General features: G+C 36.8%; 1 protein-coding gene across 1 annotated transcript in view; it reads right to left on the bottom strand.

Annotated features, from left to right (window-relative positions):
* BAI3 (brain-specific angiogenesis inhibitor 3) overlaps positions 1-15,139 on the bottom strand; it is a 1,132,296-nt gene that overhangs the window by 713,936 nt on the left and 403,221 nt on the right. The gene's annotated exons all lie outside the window — the stretch shown is intronic.

Here is a 15,139-nt window from a genome sequence, read left to right as displayed (position 1 = left end):
AAAACATGGGCTTGGTGACAGGAATGAGGCTGGAGATAGAATGATTGAATTTTGTAAAATCAATGACTTATTCATTGCAAATACATACTATGGGTAGAATATTAAATGATCCAGGAAGCATTAAAAAAAGATGTATACACAGTCATTAGACCAAAAGGAATTGTCAGACTCAGAAAAAATTCATGAAACAACATATGGGGAAGAGCCTGTGGTGATGAATGAAGAAGTTCAAGCTGCTCTGAAAGAATGGCAAAAAACAAGTCTCCAGGAACTGATGGCATACACATTCACATATCTGAACAAACAAATGCTGTCCTGGGTGTGCTCATCAAGTTGTGCCAAGAGATCTGGAGTACAATCACCTGGCCAAATGACTGGAAGAGATCTATATTTGTACCCATTCCAAAAAAAGATGACATGAGAGAGTGTGGAAATTATCAAACAATAGCATTGATATCACATGCAAGCAAGATTCTGCTGAAAATGACCCCAAAAAACTGGAATAGTACATCAAACAGAAAATGGCCAGATGTGCAGGGTTGGTTTAGAAAAGGCTGTGGTACTAGGGGTATTATAGCTAATGTTAGATGTATCTTACTGAAAGCAGAGAATACAATAGAAACGTCTGTGTTTTGTTGACTATGCAAAGGCTTTTGACTCTGTGAATCACAACAAACTGTGGCGGACTCTGAGAAGAATGGGAATCCCAGGTCATTTGATTGTGCTTATGAGCCAGAAGGCAGTCATCAGAACAGGGCAAGAAGACACTGCGTAGTTCAAAATCAGGAAGAGTATACACCGGGGATATAGTCTGTCTTCATACCTTTTCAGTCTGTATGCAGACAGATCATCTGGGAGGCTGGACTTTATAAGATGGAAGAATCATCAACAACCTGCATATGACATAACCCTGCTTGCTGAAACTGAGTAGGGCCTGGAACACTTTCTGCAGAAGGTCAAGGACTGCAGCCTTCAATATGGATTGAAGCTAAACATCAAGAAAACAAAGATTCTCATCACTGGACGAATTGGCAGCATCATGTTAGATGGTGAAGAGATTGAGATTGTTAACAGTTTTAGATTCCTTGGCTCCATAATCAACACTCTTGATACCAGTAGACAGAAATCAAGAGACAAATTGAATTGGGAAAGTCTGCTGTTAGGGACCTCTCCAGAGTACTGAAGAGAAACAACATCAATCTGGAGACTAAGGTGTGCCTGATCCAGGCCATAGTCTTCACAATGGCTTGTTATGCATCAGAGAGCTGGACAATGACTAGGGTTGATAGCAAGATAATTGATGCCTTTGAGCTATGGTGTTGGAGAAGAGTGTTGAATACACCATGGACTGCCAGGAGAACAAATAGGTTCGTCCTAGATAGGATGAAACTAGGCTGTTCCTTGGAGGGAAGGATTCTAAAGCTTTGTCAGACATAATTTGGACATGTTTCAAGGTGGAACTGGTCCTTGGAAAGGCACATTATGCTTGGGAAGGTGGAGGGACAGTGCAGGATAGGAACGAGACAGCTTGATTCAGTCACTGGGGCAAAGGGAGTCAGTGTGTCAGAGATAATAAGGTTGGCACAGGGTACAGCAGGGTTTAGGGCTCTTGTACATAGGGTCACTATTAATCACAAGCAACTCAACAGCACATGACAACAACATATCTTTATGAGACAGAGTGAAATCAGTAGTTTTTTGGTTTTGTTTTCTTTAGTAGTTTTTAATAGTGGTATTAAACCGTCTAAAAGGCCAAGGTTATCCTTAATACTTTATTTTTATGGTGTGGTTATTGTAAGTCTTTGCTGTTTTAAAAAAAAAAATAATGAAATTATTTATTTTCACCTTGGCTCATTTTTCTATCATTGTATTTTATACAGAATCTCAATAAGAATTTTTGTTTGTTTTTAAACAAATATGGGGTCTTTCCACATTAGTTCATTCTGCCATGCTGCTGGGATATTTTTTCTCAGTGTTGTAGACATCACTGTTAAGTATTATTTACTCATGAGTTAGCTCTTCTTCATAAAGCTCAACTTATCTAAAGATGTGCTCAAAATACAGATTGAATAGGTTTAGAGAAAGGATACAACCCACCCACACACTTTTTACTGTTTTAAACCATACAGTTTTCCCCCCTTGCTGTGCTCAGATAACATTTCTTGGACTAGGTATTTTTATGTACTCTCAATTTGGAACTGACTCATAGCTGACCATTAATTGGGTTTTCAAAGGCAGTTGAATTGCACAGAAGAATGCCCAGCAAAGCATATAGTGGGTTCTAACCATTTCCCTTAGAAATCCCAGGGAAACTTCTCACCACAAGGCCACCATAGCCACCCTGGTCTAGGTATAAGTTGTGTAGAAGCACAATTAAGAGTTCTACTCTCAACCTTGTCAAAGTTAGCCATACTTTGTTAAGATCCACACAATCAAATATCTTTTCATATTTAATAAAAAACAAACAGACATTCTTCTGGGTTTTTCTGCTTTTAGCTAGGATCCATCTGACAACAACAATTATATCCCTTGTACCACCGCCTCTTCTAAACCCAGTCTGAACTTCTGGAAAATCACTGTCAATTATGTATATTGCACTGAAACAGATGAGGGAGAGAACAGTTTAAAAGCGATATATGATTGGGTGTTATGGTTACGACAAGAGTCCAGAATCAAAGTTGCATAGAGGAGTGTACTTGCGGGGGGCGGGGGGATTGTATTCCAATGAATGAATTTTTCTTTTACTTTTCAAAGAGAAGAACGAACTGGGGGGTAAGGGGGCAGGGAGAAAAATGCAATAATGAATGAAAAGAAATCCCAAATCTCTGTAAATGTTCATTAAAATTAATAAAATAAAATTTAAAAAAATAAAAATGTAGTGTTCTAGCCATTTTTGGATGATTTTCAGCAATATTTTGCTTCTATGTAATATTAATGGTATTGTTCAATAATATCCAAAGTATGTTAAATCACCTTTCTTGGCAACAGGAACAAATATGGATTTCTTCCAAATATTGAACCATGTGCTAAGAGCTAAGAGGACTTGAAGACCTTCCTGTAAAGGATTAAGGACTCCAGCCTTCAATATGGATTACATCTCAGCATCAAAAAGACAGAAATCCTTACTATTGGGTCAAAGAGGACAGAAGAATTGATGGCTTTGATTTGTGGTGCTGGAAGAGTATTGAACCTTCAAGAGAACAAACAGGTCCATCTTGGAGAGGGTGAAACCAAGTTTCTCGTTGGATGCAAGGATTTTGACACTCCATCTCACATACTTTGGGCACATGGCCAGGAGGGACCAGTCATTGGAGAAGGGCACTGTTCTCAAAAGGATGGTGGCACAGTGCAGGAGAGGAATACTCCAGATTAGATGGCTGACATAGTAACCAGGATAATGGAAGTAGGTGTGTCAGAGTGAGTGAGACTAATTCAGGACAGGGCAGGGTTCAGAGCTGTTGTACATAGGCTCACTATGAGTCAGTGGCACATAACAATAATGACACTGGGCCAATGGGCACCATCAGGATAAGTTGAGAAGAGAATGAAGTTGTTAGTGTTTGGATCCACATTCAACACCTTTGGCACTGGCAGTCAGGAGAGGTATAGTATTCAGAAAGCTGGTTGTCAGAACCTTTCTAAGAGCAATGATGTTGGTTTAAAGACTATGATACACCTGATTCAAGTAATAATCTTTCCAATCACCTGCTCTGCATCTGAGTGCTAAACAATGAATAAGGAAGACAGGAGAATAATCAATGCCTTTGAGTTGTCCTGCTGTAGGGCATAATTTCCCATGGACTGCCCCAATAAAAGGCAGTTCTCAAAGAAAGTGCAACCAGCATGCTTTTTGCAGGCAAAGATGGTAAAATTTCATCCCACATAATTTTGGTAGGTGGTTATGAGAAGTATTCTCTGGAAAGGGACATCATGCTTAGACAGGTAGAGGTTCATCAAGAAAAAAGAAGACCTTCAATGAGATAGATTTGATACAGTGTCTGTAGCAAGGGTTCAATTGTTCCAGGGATGAAAATGATGGCACAGGACAGGACAGGGTTAAATCTGGTGTTCATAGGATTGTTATGAGTTGTACTCAGTTAGATGGCATTTAACAACAACAATAAGAGCAACTGTTAAGTTCCTCTTATTTAGATATGGTAAAAATAAAGTTTCAAAAGGCTAGTTAGTTCTTGTCCATAATTACACAAGAAATACAATTTAAGTGGTGGCCAAGTTATGCTTTCAAGAATAAAAACATGTAGAAGGTATGACCAGTAAGATCTTTTTCAACTTTAAACTTAATTCCATGTCTCATGGATTCCTTTCCTTACTTCTAACAACACATGGTGTCATGTTGGTGTGTTCATCATTGTGCATAATTAATTAACATAGAATTAAGCTAATAAACGCTCAGAGATTATATGCTCAATCTTAACTGTTGTTGAGGTTATTATGTGCCATGACTCATAGTGATTCTATGCACAATAGCTCTGAACCCTGCTCTATCCTGAGACAATACCACTGTCTCTGACATACAGATCTCCATTACTCCAGTTAGTTTGTCAATTTATCTATTCTTAACTGTAGGTCCCTTCTAATAGCTTTGTAGGTTTTACTTATACTTCATGAAAAGCAAAATGTGGCAGAATATAATTGAAAATATGAACTGACACATTGTTGTTAAGTGTCGTCCAGTCACCCGCGACTCTATGTATAATAACTTTGATGCCTGCTCTACTCTGAGTCAGTCTCAATGTCTTCTACACATCTACTTCCATTATTCCAGTTACTATGTCAATACAGGTTCTTCCTCTCCTGCATTGTCTCTTTATCCTTCCAAGCATGGACTAGTCCCCTTTGGCAACATGCCCCAGGTATGTCAGATGGAACTTCAAAATCTTTGCCCTTTGCCTCCAAGAAGTCACTTGGTTTCATCCTTTCCTGGATAGACTTATTTGTTCTCTTGGCAGTTCTAGTATGTTCACTACTGTTCTTCAGCACCACAACTAAAGATATCAATTCTTCTTCTATCATACTTATTCATTGTCCAGCTTTCTGATGCATAGCAAGTTATTGCAAAGATCATGGACTGAATCAGGAGCATCTTACTCTCCATACTGACATCATTGCTCTTCAGCAGTCTGGAGAGGTTCCTGACAGTAATTTTCCTAATGCAATCTTTTGATTTCCTGACAGCTGGTGTCAAAAGAATTGATTATGGAACCAAGCAAAGTTGAAATTGTGAAGAATCTGAATATCATCTTTTTAAAAAAAAAAATCTCATCTTTCTCTCTCCTGGTGCTGCCAACCGACCCAATGGTGAGAATCTTTGTTTTCTTGCTGTTGAGCTTCAATCAATATTGAAGACTGCAGTCTTTGACGTTCTACAGCAAATGCCTCATGTCTTCCTCAGTTTCAGTAAGCTAGATCTGCATAAAGCCAAGTTGTTAATGATCTCTCGAATTGAGATTAAAAGGAGTTAGAAGAGCAGTTAACAAGAGGTTTGATATAATGGAAATAGTTGCTGAGCTATGTAGGCATCATTCTGTTTCTCCCCTAATATTTCTCCCTTTGACAACCAGATTTTTGTTAATATTGATAACACTGCAATATTTTGAGCACAAATAAGAACACACACATACGCATTCAATGACACATTTCAAAGTGGACACGTTAGATCCATCATGGGAGGAATTTATATGGTTTCTCACAAAAGTTGCTGACACTAAAAAAAGGATTCATTTATGGTTTCCTTCAACAGACCTTGACAATTTTCTGCCTTCAATTTTAACAAAGAAGAGAATTTGCCAGACAGAACCCAATTCTTCTTAGTAAATGGCTAAAAGTGAGCTGAAATTCTTTACCAGGCAAGCACTTTGTTAATTACTCAGAAAGGTCACAACTTAGTCACGCAAAAACTTAACTTTTCTGTGTAAGAGTGCTCTATGTTTTCCTCTAACACTATGGTTCCAGAGAAAAATAATTTCCCACTATCTCAAAATACTAAATTGACCTCAGAAGCAAGTCTGGGAAAAGAATCTTTCTAGACATTATAAAAATGAAACAAGAACAACCACTAAGTCATGTTTGACATTTAAGAACGACCGTTGTGTGGCAAAAAGAAAAGTCATGTTCCAAAAAGCCAATATTCAAACTTTCCCAGAAACAAATTTGCAAATGAAAAGACATCGCCAGCTGAAAAAGTTAATTACTAGCCATAAACTTTTTTTGTAAACACGACTGAAATTAGTGAAGTTAAATACCCAAATCAAGTAAAAATGCTCCATCAATTCTCATGTCAGTTTTGAAACACTGCTGAATTAGGTTTGATAACTCTACTAAATGTACATTTTCTTTTTAATTACTAAACCTTCTTCTACCCACATTGAGCTATAAAGAGAGAGCATTTTTCCTGTGTTTCCAGAGGGTACCACTAAACTTCCTGTTTTAGACATTAAAGTAGCTTATTTGTATACCATCATGACTTCAGTAATTCTCTTGCTGATTCTACAAAAGGTGTTCACCAACCTTTAAAGAAGCAAATTGCCTGGAAAAGGTTCCTTAGAACTATTTAGGTATCACACTAAGACTAACCAGTAAGCTATAACGACAAGCATAAAAGAAAGTCATCATAAAATGATGCTATTTAACTTCAGAACCCACATATGTGTGTATTAGCATTTTTTTTTTCCTTTCTGACCTTAAGTGCAGATAACATTCCCTAAATCCTGCTGTTACCACTCTTTGCCACAGGGATGAAGGTTATCATTTGTACTTCCGTGTAATACAATTTCCCACCCTTCCCACCAATGTAGAGATAAAGAGGCAAAAAGAACGTGATTGTGTCCAGTTGTATATTAAACTATACAGTTAAGATGCAAAAATATGTCAGTATTTAAGGCTTATCTTCTTTGTTCTGCAAAATTAACTACATTATAGTTTATCTATCTATCTATCGATCTATCTATCTATCTATTGTAATAAACTTGCAGCTGATCTTCTACTGGGTTTCTGAAGCTGTAAATTGCATAGGAGAAGAGTGCCAATCTTTCTTCCTCCAAGCTGCTGGTAGATTTGAATGATCAAAAAGGCATGGAATTTAGGTTAGCAAAGCAACTCCTAATGGATTATTCGTCAGAGTTTGCATATATGACTGGGCAGAAAATATAGTAAATCAGAAGGTAATATATATTGTTATGTGTTGGGGTATTTTTACATTTTTATTTTTTTAATTTAAATTGAGATTTTAATTAAAGTTTATAGAGAATTTGTATTTCCATTCATTTATTCTATTCATTCCATCCAATGAATGGATTTCTATTCATTCATTGTTGCATGTTTTTCTCCCTACCCACACCTCCAGTTCACTTTTCTCTTTAAAAAAAAATCATTGTTGCACAATTTTCTCCCCTTCCACCTCCCCAAGTCCATTTTGCTATGCAGCTCTTATTCTGTTGTCATGCAAATAATACCTAATGATATATTCCTTTCAAACAGTTCTTTCCCTTTTCTGTTTCAGTGCAATGTATTCCCTCTTTTCTTAGTAATATATATTATTGTTGTTGTTATGTGCCATTGAGTCACCTGCGACCCATAGTGACCCTATGTAAAAAAGCTCTGAAGCCAGCCCTGTCCTCAGCCAGTCTCACTGATTCTGACATGCCTACTGCCATGGCCCCAGTTACTGTACTAATTCATCACATCTGGGTCTTCCTTTCCTGTGCTGTCCCTCCACCCTTCCAAGCATGATATCCTTCTCCAAGGATCAGTCCCTCCTGGCCACATGCTCAAAGTATGTGAGATGTATGTCTTAAAGTATGTGAGACATAGCTTCAAAATCGTAGCACCCAAGGAAAAACTTGGTTTCACCGTCTGCAAGACACACCTTCTTGCCTTCTTGGTGGTGGTCCATGGTATGTTCAAAACTCTTCTCTAGCATCACAACCCAAAGGCATCAATTCTTCTTCTGTCATCCTTAGTCATTTCTCAGCTCTCTGATGCATAACAAGTAATTTCAAAGGTCATGGCCTGGATCAGGTGCACTTTAGTCTCAAGAAAATCTCATAACATGCTGTTACATATATCCCCACTAATGTATATACAATAATAATAAGAATATATATTAATATATTCAATATATATATTCTTCTTATTGTATATATTGGTGGGGATATATCTAACAGTATGTTACAATATTTTCTTTTGAGAAGTCATACCAGGAGTTCATCTACTAGTACAAAGACTTAAGGTTTGAGGGAAAAAATATACTGGAGATATATATTCCTGAAAGTTGCTGCTTTTACCACTGAAACTCTCCCAAGTTAAGCTGGTTAATAATTTTTCTTTACAATAGGAGAAAAACAAAGCTATAAAGTGATATAGTTTTAAATTAAGAGATACTGAAATCTTCCTTTACTGAATGTCTATCTTCTGAAGCTTCTAAATACACAGGAGAAAACACCAACAGGGGATAGAGGAATGGTGAGACCATATAAAGTACAAATACTAAACTTGATGGGTTGGTACAAATACTAAACTTTTGGTAACTTAAAGATAAAAGAATCAGAAATGACATGTTGTTGTTGTTGTTGCTATGAATAGATGAGTTAGAACCTACTTATACATAGATGACCCTCCAACAAGTTTTCAGAGGCTGTAAATAATAAAGGAGATTGCACATCTTTCTCCTGGTGGATTTCTCAGCTAGTGGATTCGAACTATATACCTTTCAGTTGGCAGCTCAGTTCCTTGCCACCAAGTCACCAATGAACCCTAGAAAGCATACAACCTCTCAATAATCAGTAAGTCACAAGTCATACCTTTTGAGGATCTTATGTTTTCATTAAACACCTTAATGGAAATGTTCAGGAAATAGTTGAAAATACAGATCTAGAACAATTGGTATAGCTTTATTTCCTGTTCACTATAAAGGAAGTAGGATTAGGTTTTCAAAGTAAATAAGTATCATAGAATGACTTTGTTTAATACCTACATTTGGGTTTGAGATGGAAAGAGGATGAATAGTGAAAGCTAACAGAAATTTTTTGCTTTATCACCAAGGTTCAGTGACACTCTTAACCAATAAAAGATTTTTCTTGAAGATTCAGAAACTTAGCATTCTGTAGCTTAGATAATCAGTGATTTTGCAGCATCAATTAAATGTAAAACAAAGAAATGATAAAATGGTAATTTTTAGAAATAGCTTTCAATTTATTATATATAAAGTAAACCAACAAATATTTCTCTTTTAAGGTGACTAGAATAAATAAATATATATATGTATGTGCATACATTATATATATGCATACATTATATACAAGATATATAATTTTTTTCTTCTTATGTACCATCAAATCGGATTTGATTGGCACAGGAAGAGAGTGCCCCGCCTTCTTCAGTTGAACATCTGGTGGATTTGAACCATGCACCTTCAGGATTGCAGTAGCATATAATTTTTATAATTTATTTTGTTGATAACTATTTTTATTTGAATAACAAAATAATTCTAGTACTAAATTATATAGGTTTTATTTCTTTTTAAAAAAATTATTATTTTATTGAAAGTTTAAAGAAAGGTCTTCATTCATTTATTTTTGCACATTTCTTTCCTTCTCTTCCATAGCCCTTCCCTTAGTCCACTTTAGGAAGAGAGTGGATAGATAGTGGAATATTCTTACAAATTCAAATTAGATGTGTATGTTTTAGAGAAAGCAATTGGTAAGTAGAGGCAGCGACCATTTTTTCCCCCATTCTGTGACTTCGTTTAAAAAAAGAAGGAAATTGGGACAACAGCTAGAGGGAAGACTAGAATTTGAATATTTGGGAAACTTTTCAACCTAATTTGCAGAACTCATTTATAGTTTGAAGACAACTAACTGCTGTGAAGCAAGCAGACACGGGGATGCTCACCTCCTCCCCCCACTTTTGTGGAATAGTATTGTTGAAATGGAGGTCATGGACCAGCCAGCAGCAGGTAGACTCTGAATTAGGCCACAAGTAATTGTCTGCTTGACCAGCCAAGTAGAAAAGGTAGCCTACTTGAGTTTTTTCAATTGCTGATCGTGATTATAATAGATCACAGCATATTTTGTTACACAATAAGTCGATTCCAAGTAACTTCACAGTTTTAACCAATAATATACTTTTTTTTCTTTTTTGGCTCAGTTTTGACTGAGAAGAAAAAAGAGATCTCCTATAAAGAAAAAGAGGATTAACACATTAATAATTACTTTTAATGCCAGAGGCACAGGAAGAGGCTTTGAGGTGTTTAACTCAGCTAGAAAAAGCATGGGGCTTTGTTTACTTCATTAACAAAGCAGATGTTAATGTTAACCTAAAAACTCCACGTGAATCCTAAAATTTTTCAAGACTGTAATTTGCATGGGAGATTTCTCATCTTTCTCTTGTGGAGCAATTGGCGGATTTAACAGAAAGAGGCAAGCCTTTAGGTTAGTAGTACAACATCCTATAGATTCTGTGCCCTAGAAATAAATAAATATGGTTGTTGTTTTGTTATGTGCCATCAAGTCACCTGTGACTCACAGTGACCCTGTATGTACAGCAGCTCTGCACCCTGCCCTTTCCTGAGCCTGTCTCACTAATTCTGACACATCAATCCCCATTGCCCCAGTTACTATATCAACCCATCTCATCTGATGTCTTCCTGCTGTCCTTCCATCCTTCTGACCATGAACTCCTTCTCCAAGAACCAGTCTTTCCTGGCCATGCACCTAAAATCTGTAAGACAGAGCTTCAAATCCTATCCTCCAAGGAGAAACTTGGTTTCACCCTCTCCAAGACAGATCTATTTGTTTTCTTGTTGTTCCATAGTATGTTCAAGACTCCTCTCCAGCACCACAACTCAAAGGTATTGATTCTTCTGTCATCCTTAGTCACTGTCTACCTCTCCGATGCGTAGAAAGTAATTATGAAGACCATGGCCTGGGTTAGGTGCACCTTAGTGTCTACAATAACATCATTGCTTTTCAGTACTCTGGAGAGGTCCCTGACAGCAGATTTTCCCAATGCAATTTATCTTTGGATTTCCTGACTGCTGGTGTTAAGAGTGTTGATTGTGGTGTTGAGCAAGCTGTAATTGTTGTTAACAACCTCAATATCTTCTCCATCTATTATGGTGCTGCCACTTGGCCCAGTGGTGAAATCCTTTGTCTTCTTGATGTTGAGCTTCAATCCATATTGAATACTACAGTCCTTGAACTTCTGCAGGAAAAGCTTCAGGTCCTCAGTTTCAGCAAGGAAAGTTGTGTCATTTGCATTATATAGGTTGTTGATGAGTCTTTCTCCAAACTTGATGCTACACTCCTCTTTATAAAGTCCTGCTTTCCGAATGATCTATTCTGTGTACAGATTGAAAAGGTATGGAGACAGGATGCATCCCTGACACAATCCTTTCCTAATTTTGAATCATGAAGTGTTTACCTGCTCTGTTCTGAGGACTGCTTCCTGGTCCAAGTATAGGTTTCACATAAGCACATTCAAGAGTTCTGGGATAGGAAACCATAATAGCATTTTGGACCCAATAGCATTTTAGGTTATTTATTCAGATATAAATACTGAAATAATGGTACTACCTATTTGGCAATTAATATAGGCTGGAAGCTCATGGGTCCTAATCGTAAGAAGCTGCACTGTTATCTCAAAGCATATAGTTCAAATCTGCCATCTACTCTCTGAGGGAAAGATGGCAAATCTCCTCCCATGCAAATTACTGCCTCTGAAAACCTGCTGGAGGGTAAACTATGAGTTGGTTCCAACTCAAGTACACAACAACAAGAACATGGACTGCAGAGGGGTACTATCTAAGAAAACACTTTCTTCCTTCGGTTTTCACCTAGTATGAATCAAAGTTGGCAGTTTAAACATAAGACTCATGTCTATCTTTATAAATAGAGTAGAACTCCAATCTCCTAAATTTTCAAAAACTTTATATACATCCCTCAATATATGAGGGAAGAAAGATTTACATTCGCAATAATTCTATCACCAATGAAGTAAGAGAATTCATTAACGAAATTCATTAGATTGGATGTTTAGGTAAAGAATAGCTTTGGGTAATAGAGATACAATCAGGGTACAGACTTGAAACCTAAAAAAAAACCAAAACAAAAAACAAACCAAAAACAAGTATCCCTGATTATCCATGATTGGAAGCATTTCCATAAGAGCAACCTATAATCAATAACCAAGAATCAATGAAACCGTAATATAGCCAATATACAGGTTAATATTGAACTCTGGTCACAGGGGAATTGGTTACATAAAAGAAAAGCATTAGGGAACGAAGGGTGTGTGGAGAGTTTCTTATTATAATAGGAGACTTGTTTTTGCATTTTTCACCTCCACAGTCTTCCCTCAGTTTGGGGAACCACGTGGATACATATATGTTTAGAGTATCAACTAAATTCTTCAGTCCAAATCCGATAAATCATTGCTGGTCTCTCACCTGGTCTGCCATCCCTCCATCCATCCATTCCATAGGCCTTCTCATTTGCATAACTTGGTGTCTAGAACAGTTTTTGCACTTAAGATTGATTGATTCTCACACAACCCTTTTTGAAATATTGCTTTTAAAAGTCACGTTACTCAAGTTCCAATATTTTCAGTTCTAGTAATTAGAAAGTATCATATGTGATTGTGGCGAAAGCTGGAGAATGTCTGAACTGTCTAATGTTGAAATGCTAGATCTGACACTGTTATTTCCAGAGAAGAATATGATCCTTGAATATCTATGATGAAGTCTGCCACATTAAGTTTGTCTTTGTTTTCTAGCCTCTTTTCAGTTTTTCAGGATAAATAACTTACATCGGTGTTTCTTAATCTTAGCTCATTTAAGGGACATCAGTGAATAAGATCAGTGGAATGAGAGGCAAAAAACTATGCATTTTCAACAACTGTACAGCAGACTTCAACTTGTGTATCATCCATATTGTTGTTGGGTTTCTTAGACAATAATCTTTACAGAAGCGAATTGCTAGATATTTCTCCACATAGAAACTATATGGGACTGTATCAATCAAGAACTTGATCACTGTGCCAAGAGACATCTTTCCTAACAACGAACCATTCTAAAAACATATATCAGTTATCACAAGCTTCCCAACGGTTTGTCTTTATTTTAATGTATCAAATAGAAGTTTATTTGTTTGTTTATTTATCTATCTATTCATTTATTTATTGTGTGCAGCTGCACTTTTATTTTTAATATAATTTTTTTATTTTAATTGTGATTTTAACAAAATTTTATAAAAAAAGTTGAATTTTAATTCATTCATTGTTTCCTCCACTTCTCTCCCTATTTTCCCCTCTCCCATTTCACTTTCTTTTTTAAAAATATTCATTCATTCATTCATTGTTGCACAATTTCCTCTTTCCCGCCCTCCTTCTGTGCTCCTAGTCCACTTTGCAATGTACCTCTTACTCTGGGCAGTTGTCACACATACAATATCTTAATCATATATTTCTCTTAAACAGTACTTTCCTTCATCTGTTCCAATCTAATGTTCCAATCTTTTCCCATCCTCCTGCTAATCCTGCATGTCAGTCCTGCTTTATAATAGCGGTGTTATGCACCATGTCTTAACAACAAGAAATACAAATTTTTGAATTCTATTTAACATTTATGAGCCTGGCAATATAAGACAGTTTGCCTGTATAGCAAAATAAATAAACAAAAATATAAATTGTTTTAGATGAGATACACTATTCCCAAGCAAGATCTTAAACATGTTTCTTCCATTTTTATGAATAATTTAAACTGTTAACAACTCAGTATAAAAATCAAAAGGTGCATTCAAATAGGAAAATCTGCTGTCAAGGACTTCTTTAAAGAGCTAAAGGGCAAACATGTCAGCTTAAAAACTAAGGTGCACTTCAACCAAGTTGAACAATAAATGCTGTTGTTGTTGTTGTTATGTGCTGTGGAGTTGCCTGTGATTCATAGTGATCCTTTGTACAGCAGCTCTGAACCTGCCCTGTCCTGAGCCGGTCTCACCAACTCTGACACATCTATCCTTATTGCCCCACTTACTGTATCAATCTATCTCTTCTAAGGTCTTACTCTCCTACACCATCCCTCCATCATTTCAAACAGGATGTCCTTCTCCAAGTACCAGTCTCTTCTGACCATGTGCCTAAAATGTGTGAGATGAAGCTCCAAAATCCTAGCCTCCAAGGAAAAATTTGGTTTCACCCTCTCCAAGAAGGTGTTTTCTTTCTATTTGTTGTCTTGGTGATCCATGCTATTTTTGAGACTCTTCTGCAGCACCACAATTCAAAGGCATTGATTCTCCTTCTGCCATCTTAGTAATTATCCATCTCTCTTATGCACAGCAAGTCATTGCAAAGACCATGGCCTGGATCAGTCACATCTTAGTCTCCAGACTGACATCAAAGGCCAAATAAGAAAGACAAACTATAAATTGATGCCTTTTAATTGTGTTGACGGCAAAGGCTAGTGAATAATGGATTAAAACAAAATAAAACAAATAAACAACAACAACAACAAAACCACAAACAAACCTGAAGAACCAAATAAGACTGTCTAGAAGGAAGGACAACCAGCATGTACCTTAGTCACAAGGATGGTGAAACTTGGTCTCATATATTTTGAACATGTGGTAAGCAGGAGGCAGTTCTTGGAAAAGGAAAACATGCTTGGAAATGCAGTGAGTCAGCAAAGGCAGGGAGCTGGGGTGGCCTAATTCCTGCAGAAGTAGGCTTGAACACAGCAGAGGTTCTGCTTGATACTGTTTGATAATTTCCACACTCTGTCAGATCACCTTTCTCTGGAATGGGAACAAATAAAGATCTCTTCCATTCAGTAGGCCAGGTGGTTGTCCTTCAGATTTCTTGGCACGACTTGGTGAGCACATGAAGAGTAGCATCTGTTTGTTGAAATATGTCAATTGGTATGTCATCAATTAGTGGGGCCTTGTTTTTGTCAATTCTTTCAGAGCAGCTTAAACTTCTTCCTTCAATACCACAGGCTCTTGCTTATATGTTGTTTCATGAAATTCTTCTGTGTCCACCAGGGTCTTTTGTTTATAAAGTCACTATGAATCATATAACTTTGTAAACCCATTTTTAGCTCATTTCAAGGATCTTACTTATAAACTGAATT

The sequence above is a fragment of the Elephantulus edwardii genome, unplaced genomic scaffold (assembly GCF_000299155.1).
Source record: "Elephantulus edwardii isolate Elephantulus edwardi_28Jun2011 unplaced genomic scaffold, EleEdw1.0 scaffold00258, whole genome shotgun sequence".
Taxonomy (NCBI): Eukaryota; Metazoa; Chordata; class Mammalia; order Macroscelidea; family Macroscelididae; genus Elephantulus; species Elephantulus edwardii.
Note: the sequence above shows the minus strand (reverse complement) of the source record. Positions and strands in the feature narration are given on the sequence as shown.